Source organism: Falco biarmicus, chromosome 14 (assembly GCF_023638135.1).
Source record: "Falco biarmicus isolate bFalBia1 chromosome 14, bFalBia1.pri, whole genome shotgun sequence".
In the NCBI taxonomy this organism is placed as follows: domain Eukaryota; kingdom Metazoa; phylum Chordata; class Aves; order Falconiformes; family Falconidae; genus Falco; species Falco biarmicus.
This window is the reverse complement of record NC_079301.1, coordinates 22,106,333-22,113,482: the sequence shown is the minus strand read 5'-3', so window position 1 is coordinate 22,113,482 and position 7,150 is coordinate 22,106,333.

Sequence of the window (7,150 nt, the reverse complement as noted above, 5' to 3'; positions counted from 1 at the left end):
AAGCAGAAATGAGGTGATACGAGTTAATTTGACGTTTATCAAGGCTTTACAAAATGCTTCAGGGCACCATTTGGAATGGTAAATTCTTGTAGAAGGTCTAAATCTCTGTCTGGCAAAGTAATGTAGCAGATTTTAGTGATCAGTTTTAAAATAAGTGTTTGGAGGTTTTTAATGTTTTGTGGGAGATGGGGGCACCGAGCGGCAGGGCTGTGACTCGCAGAAGAACACGCGGAGGTCAGTTGGCAGGGACTGACCTGAGGCCGCAGTGCCTGTTCCCCAGCACTGATGGGTATTTTCCACTGCACTGTGCATCTTACAAATGGGCATTTCTTCTCTATGTGTTACAGCAAAAAAAAAACCCACATCTGAGATGTTTCCAAGTCTTTATTTTCCTTCTTGCTATTTTTAAATGTTCTTCATGTTGCCAGTGAAATCCTTCATTTACCTAAATTAGAACTTGCCTTGCGTTTAATTAGATTATTAGTGTTAATGCTGACTAGAATTAATAAAGCTGTAATCTGTGTTTGGGGAAAACTTGTTGTCTGTTTTCCTCAGCAAAGGTGCTGTCAGATTTAAAACTTCCCTCTTGCCGCTAACTTTAGCTTTGAGTGGGCAGGGTCCAATTAGAGTCTCATAGGAGCTTTGCTGAAGAGTTAGGTTTTTAACAGCTCTCAGGAAATCCCTTATGCCGAGTAAAAATACTGATCAGTAAAGTTAATTGGATGTACTGAAAAATCACTGTTTTAAGGTCAAGTCTGCTGTTGTAAGCCCAGGTGGAAAAAGCAGTTAAGTTCCTCTGCTTGCTTGTTGAGCTTTGGGGTTCATCTGGGCCAAGGATACCTTGAAATGGTGATTCATTTTCATTCTGCATCAGTGCATTCTGTGCAGCAGAGCAAAAATACTAGATTGTCTCTCTTCTTTTTTTTTTTTTTTTTTTTTTGGCGCAGTGTAACTTTGTACTCAAGTTTAATTTGGTTTAGTTACCCAGCAGTTAACGATGGGAGTGATGATTTGCTAGAGATATATTGGTGTTAAGGCTTCATCCGTATATGTAAAATGGATATAACTCCTCTGGTACCGAAAGTAGACTGCAGATTTTTTGGATTGATGACTTTTTAAAAGGAAAAAAAAAAGCCAACCCAGAGCAGCAGCAGAAAGAGCATTTTTTTGATTTGTTTACACGGGCAAGGACTTGTGGCAGCTGGTGTGGTGTGGGAATGGGGCTGACCCTTTACCGTAGCCACGTGCTGCTGAGCGGGAACATGCAGTCGGTCCTTGGCATGGGGCTGCACCCACCAGTGGGTGTGTGGGGCTGCTGCCAATCCTCCAACGTTCGATAAAATAAAGTTTAAAAATTAAGGTGACGTTTTGTCCTGAATAACGTTTCTGTAACGGTAAGCAGAAGGTGTGTTAATAGTAATTTCTCCTGTGTGCGATCAGCTTGTAGATTCAAGTGCTCTCCGGTGATCCGTGTTTTCCTTGCGGGGAGCAGAGGGGATGGGGAGCAACGCAAACCCCAGCAGCCTCGAGCAATAACCCCTCCGCAGGTCCGCCCGGAGCAGTTTCCCACAGCTCCATTGCAGTACTTCTGGGACAAGTGAATGCTGCTTACTGAATCTGTGTTTTTCCCTCTCTGTCTTAACAAAGAACAGGTCTTGGAGCCTGCTCACCTGCGGGAGAGAAGCAAGGAAGTCCTGCGTGAGTGAGAATCAATAAAACACATACGCACAAGCCCTCTTGCATCCCCCGGTGCAGGGACCTGCAGAAGCTGCGGGCGCTGCTCCTGGCCGATGCTCTGCAGGCTGAGCGCCGGAGCCACGCAGAGCTGCGGCCGAGGGCTGGGCTGGCCGGGACCCTGGAATTTGAGTGTTCTGCAGGTGCTCCAGGTTTTGTACAGCGGTGAAGGGTGGCCCCTGCCTGGTGAGGCGCTTAAAGGGACTTCAACGTCACAGAGACTTTGACAAATCCCACCTGGCAAAGGGGACACCAGGGAAAGGACAGAGATACGAGGAGACCGCTTGCTGTTTCAAGGGAACCTGGCCCAATTCTTGTGTTTTATCCTATTCCTACGCCCCTTCATACAGCCGTTCAGAACTCGGTACTTCCCTTTGCCTGTTTTTTTTGGTTGGTTTATTTTTCAAGTGACCAGTAATGCTTTGAAAGCAACGATTTTTGTTCTGCAGTGATCCAGCGTCTGTGGCATGAGAAGGTGTTTGGGGTAACTGGCAACTCACACGATCAGAAATTCTGGTTCCAAAAGGTGGTGGTTGCAGTCCTACTGCTGCTGGAGAATCCTTTAAGAGCAGAGAGTTCTCCCATGTCTGCTCTTATTGCCTGATATTTTGAATAATAATAAAAAAAACCCTTTACGTATCGAATAGATGGTTTATGATCTCGGGGCAAAGATGCTTTTGTGGGTGGCATGGCTCAGAGCTGACTGTTAGAGCCTTATTCCCCACGCCCAATGCTTTGGAACGAGAGCCAGCGTGTTTTAGCATTGTAGAATAAAAGCAGAGAAGACCCCCTAGTTCTTCCAAAAATAATCTAAGTGTTGCCAGCTCTGGAGCATGTTTAGAAAAGCACACCAGGGCAAACAGGCAAATTTACGTGAATGATCAGTGGCACGCAGATAACTCATGTGATGAAGAGCAGGGGCACGTGCTGAGTCTGGGGTCGTATCTCAGGTCCTTAATGATCATCTTCTCACATTGGTTCGCAGCTGCTGGCTCCAGCGCATCCTTGGACCTAAAAGGACAGGGGCTCCTGGAAGGCAGCGGCAGCAGGAGCCGCCTTGCAATGCTGCCCAGCTTCTGAGGCTCTGATGCTGCCGAAATTCCTCGAGGAATTACAGCTCATGGAGAAGAAACAGTTGCTGGATTCCTCCTTCATATCTATGTATTTTGTGTGTTCAGGCGCCCATGGAATTGCGAAGTGGCTAAGAAGGGGCCCTGGGAGCTGTTGCTGTGCGGGTGCACAGTGCGCGCAGGGTCTGCGGGGTCAGTGTCCTCTCGTGGTTTATGCCTGAACGATGCTGCTGCCGGAGCTGTCCCCAGGCTGGGTGGCCGGTGGGTGGCCAGCAGAACGGGCAGGTGTAGGAGCCGGCAAGCTGCAAGCAGGTGTCCCGATGGGCATGAGGAAGCTGCCGAGCTGGAAGGCTTTGCCGCGCTTTGGCAGTGACCCACAGTTCCAAGGCAGGAGTCAGGAGCAGCGCCGCGCCGTAACTGTGTTTCCAACCTTGAAGGCTGTTAGTAAATCCTTAATCCCTGCAACATGATTTATTTGGTACTGTTTAGCACTAAAGTTTTAAATCAGAATGCTTAGCAGCGTTAAATCAGAAAGCTCATTACCTCTTCTCAGCTGTGTTAATAGCTATAATCTTTTTAATGGAAACAACTTTGTTGGACAGGATTTGCCTTCCCAGAAAACCTTGACTGGCATTAAATATGCTTCTGCCCTTTAATTCTTCCCCAATTAATAGAGAGCTGATAAAGGAGCTGCTTTGCCTGAAGCACGTGCCGGGCAGCCCACAGCTCAGGGCAGCCTCAGGCAGCAGGTGAAGGCTCCTCCTGACCCCTCAGCCTTCCCCGGTGCTGGAAGCATTGGGAAGCTTATCCGAGACGGGTCAGATTTATCAGCCACCTCTCCCTGGGCTCCCAGTCAGGGTTTATCTGAAAATGCTGATTTCGATGTTCGTGCAGGATGGATGCCATGCAACGGTTGTCTTTGGCTGTTATGGGAGCACAGCGTCAGTTTGCGTTCCTCCAGCTCAGGGCAGATTTACAGTGAGGACTTTGTAGCTGTTGCTTCATTAGTATTCGATACAATCTCTGTTCCTTACCTGGTCTTGTTTCTAAGATTTCTTGGTTAACAACTAAACAGCAGCTGCAACAACAAAAGAATATGCAGTTTATCATCACATTTTCCATTCAAGGATTTTCCTTTCATCTCTAAGTTCCCTCACAGTTTCCTACATTTCGTATTTTCTAACATGTATTCATTTTGTTGTCTGTATCCCCTTTTTTCCTTTTATAACACGCTGTCTTTTTAATTGCTACTATTATTTCTACATTTTGTTGAAGGGGTTTCCAGGAGGCTTGGCTCTTCTGACTGAAGCGTCCCTGCTGCGGTTGCAGCTTCTTGATGCTTAAACCCTGAACTCAGGCTTTTGCTCCCATGTTTCTTCCATTTCTCCTACTCAATAATTCTATTCATAGTGTTGACTTTGGGAAACCGACCCTTGTGAAGTAACAATCTATTTTTGAGTGAAATTCGAGAGAGTGAAACTATGAGCCAAAAGGAAGCCAAAAGTCATATCAATATGCTTATCAATATCAAGCATTTTCCTGCTCACCATGCTTTCCACAGCGTGACTACAAGCTGTGAGTGTGGTGGTGATGGTGGGGACAGATCAGTGTTTTGCAGAGCCCCCTGATCTTACTTCTTGTAGCAGTGGAGATTTTTCTGCCAGATAATTTGGTTCCCCTCTCATTATCTAGTACCACTGATAATGCCTGTCAGTGTCAAACTGTCAGACCGCTCCTGCTCCACCGCTGAAAGGTTTGGAAAAGGTTTAAAGGGAACTGGATAAAATACACTTGCACTTAGCAGCTGACAGCTTGTGATAAGACAGCCCAAACGCTGCTCTCCGCTTGTTTTCTTTGCCCCTGTAAAGTTTTCCTGCCTTGCTACGTGCTGCTTCATGTTTTGAAGCCGAAGCAGCCGTCAGTTGTAGCAGGTGAGCAGGGAGGGAAGCCTACGGAGCAGCTCAGGCGAGAAACCTGGACCCTCCTCGGCGCCCTTTGCCCTTCCTGTGTTCATAAACGATCCTGGATGTTACGAATGGTCACTCGTGTTGCTCTGAAATTGGAAAAGGCGGTTGGGAGAGGGGTTAAGAGGGATCCCATTGGGGTGATTGGCAGCAACCAGGATAAGGCAGAGGCTGGTGCTGTGGCGGGGAATGCGCTCTGCCCTGGCAGGGGGCTCCGAACTGCCCGGTGTCGTGCGATTTCTGCAAGGAAACGGTGAAGCAAATGCTTTGTGTCTGCTTGGATGGGTCGAGCAGCCTCCAGCACCTGTCCCAGCCTCCCCCCACCTCGCTGCCCTCTCTATATTTACCCAGAGGGAACTTTCCAAGAATGGAAGTGGTAAGATAAAACCCCTGAGGGGCTAAAATTAGCCCCAGCGCCCTGGCCCATCTCCTCTCGGTGGCATTTCAGCTGTGAGCTTCACAGCCTGTGTCGTTCTGGTCACACAGATCGGACATCCATCCCCGACACAGCAAGAACCTCTCTCCTTCTCTCTCTCTCTCTTTTTTCTTTTTTTAAACCGAGGGACAACTTGCCATGGGACCACCGCTGCCTCGCCCGCCCTGGCTGTGAGCATCACCTGACTCCCAAAGGTAAGGCAGCATCGGGCAATTGAAGGTAACTTGGTAACCAGCTGTAAAAGCCTGAGCGAATGCTCTGTCACCTTTAGCTCCAGCCAAAACCTTTTTTTCTGGGGGTCTGCGGATGTGTGGACAGCTTCCGCCAGCTCAGGACGTGACAGCTCTGGTTTGGGTTCTTCTGGTTGAGGAACCTCTGTGAGTTCTCCATGTGAGTGCTTACACTGTCCCAGCAACACCCCTGTGGAGACGCTTCCTTGTGTCTTCAGGAAATGTTCCAGCTAGTGTTTTACTTTTCTAGACTGTTTCCCTTGGGAAAACAAGTGACCCTTCTTTTTTAATTGAATCGGCAATAACCCTCCCCACCCCATTAGCCATGTGGTGGTGGGTTTCCAAGCTCTGGAACCCATTATCAGCGTGTCTAACGACTAGCAGTAGCGTTATAATTTCACTCGTTTCTGTACAAGTTGCCTGGGTTGGTGGAAGAGGTGGAAGGCAGCAGAGCTGTGCCGCTGCTGCTGCCATCAGACTTGCTCTATTTAACCAAGACGCGAAGGTGGCCTTGCCTGGGGGATTCCTCTGGCTCGCACACCTTGCCACTGCCAGCAGATGTGGGACGAGCCTCCCGTGACTGCCTCGTTACTGTCAGGCTCATTTGCAGAAGGAGGCTAATTACTCAGTGCAGCTCCTTGCCTCTTCCAAGGCTCCCTCGGCCCTTGGGATCATCCTCAATCAGATGAGCCACCTGGGAGACCCAGCTCTGCCACTGCCACCTCTCCCCGAGGAAATCCGAGATGTACAGGGCAGCGATACGACGAGAAATTCCTCTGCTCTTCCTGGCGGGCGTTTCCCAGCTGCTCAGGTGCCGGCCGGGGCATCGCATTCCTCTTCCTTGCTGCTGCACGGTGCAGTGAGGCCAGATCCTGCACCCAGCACCTGGGAAACATGTTGTGGCTCAGTCCTGGCTCCGCTTTGATCCTCTCGGCATCCCCTCGCCTTCCTCCCACCACCCTGTACCCCCCGCTATAGAAGCTCCAGCCTTGGCTGCCGTGCTCCCTGGGCTCGCATGGGCAGGGAGAGGGGTTGCTGAACGCCAGGGCCAGTGGCGTTTCAGGAAGGGCAATGCTGAAAGTCCTTAATCAAACTGTCCATCTTCATGCTCACTTTGTCTCCTATTTTGAAATCCAATCCCTTTAAAGAGTGGCAGGGTGTAAACACTTTGCAGCGCTGCTGGCTTCTAAATCAAAACTCTGAGTTTTCCGTGGGTCCCAAACTACGGGGAAGTGCAGGTGCCAGCGAGGCTTCCAGCAAGGCCTCGGCCGACGGGAAGCAGAGCTGATTCCTGCTGTTTTCCAATGTGCTCTTCACTCCGCTGCTCCCACGGACGCCAGCTGGATGAGGTGATTTCTGAGGGTTTTGGCAAAACAGATGGCTTCACCCACCGGCGGGATCCTTACAGGAGCCTTCCTGAGCTCGAGGTGCCCCATGAGCGCTCCCATCCCCCTCACCGCCTCAGGGGCTGGCAGTACAGCATCAAATAATTTAAAACCAGAGAGTAAAAGCCTGTGAGGTCCTCGTGCAGCATTCGAACTCCAACACCAGATTCAGTTACCTCGACGTGTTCTAGATCGCAGTGTTTAAATGGAGGTGGCCCACGTACCTGCCACAGCAATGGCCTCTGCCCCGGCTGAGCCCTTCACAGGTGGGTTCCCTGTGGGTGGCTGGGTGAGGCCTGTCAGCAGCAGCATAATCCAATGTTATTTGTCT